This window comes from Rhinolophus sinicus, linkage group LG01, assembly GCF_036562045.2.
Source record: "Rhinolophus sinicus isolate RSC01 linkage group LG01, ASM3656204v1, whole genome shotgun sequence".
Taxonomy (NCBI): Eukaryota; Metazoa; Chordata; class Mammalia; order Chiroptera; family Rhinolophidae; genus Rhinolophus; species Rhinolophus sinicus.
Window position 1 is genome coordinate 137,200,777 of NC_133751.1, and position 1,115 is coordinate 137,201,891.

The 1,115-nt window shown below is 35.9% G+C and overlaps 1 pseudogene; it reads left to right on the top strand.

Moving 5' to 3' along the window:
• Positions 1–604: 604 nt before the first annotated feature.
• On the top strand, positions 605–911 carry LOC109449540 (cytochrome c oxidase subunit 6B1; annotated as a pseudogene).
• Positions 912–1,115: the final 204 nt, after the last annotated feature.

Consider the following 1,115-nt stretch of genomic DNA (forward strand, 5'->3'; position numbering starts at 1 on the left):
CTTATTGATATTTATAAGGTAGGCTTTGAGAATCCTTGCTACCTTAGAGTCCCTCTTAGTTTAATAGAGCAAGCTACATTGGTCTGTTACCAACAAATTTACTAACAATCTGTAATGTAAAATATATGTTGGGCAAATTTGCTTCTTATCCCATTTTCAAAGAATAAGTAAAACATGGTATGTAAATAAATAAGAATAACTGAATAATCAATACATAGTTACTTTTATCAAATGGTATATTCTAATAATTATGTTAACACTCTATATTTTAGCCATTCCGTATGTAAATATAAAAGTGAAATTGTTTTTCTCTCAATTTATTTATGTTAAATTTATTTTCCTAATATAACTAAATTATAAATTGCATGGTTTTCCAACTTTTAGTACATTAAAATATGTATTAAAACAATGAAATACAAATATGATAATAAAGCTTACATTCATCAAGCAAAATACCTATTGATACGTGTGTTTTATATTCTACAATGACAATGAATAATAACCAGCCTAGTAAACTTACGGCATTACAATGAAACAGAGTTCAAGGACACATTCACACACTGAGCTAGGAGATGCTTCAGGGGTCTGTTTAGGAGTCAGCAACATGGCAGAAGACATCAAGATCCAAATCAAGAAGGACCATACTGCCTTTTGAGAGCTGCTTCCCCGGGCAGAACCAGACCAGGAACTGTTGGCAGAACTACCTGGACTTCCACCACTTTGAGAAGCAATGGTGGCGAAGGCGGGTGACGACTGCACGCAAGTGGTACCAGTGTACGTACAAGTCCCTCTGCCCCACATCCTGGGTGTCGGCCTGGGACCACAGCTGGGCAGAAGGCGCGTTTCCTGGGAAGATCTCAACTAGCTCCACCCATTTCTCCTTTTCCCTCCATCCTTCTCCCAGGAGGTGAAGGGGGACCTGGGTACATCCTACGCTGGGATCCTGAATCATGGCTTAACAAATAATAAATACTTGATGGAAAAGTGAAAAAAAAAAAAAAAAAAGACATATTTGCATTCCTTATCTATTCTGGTCATGGAATTAATTTAAAAAATTAATCCCAAATCTTTATTTCCAAAAAACAGCCTAATTTTATCAATATTTTAAGTGTCAA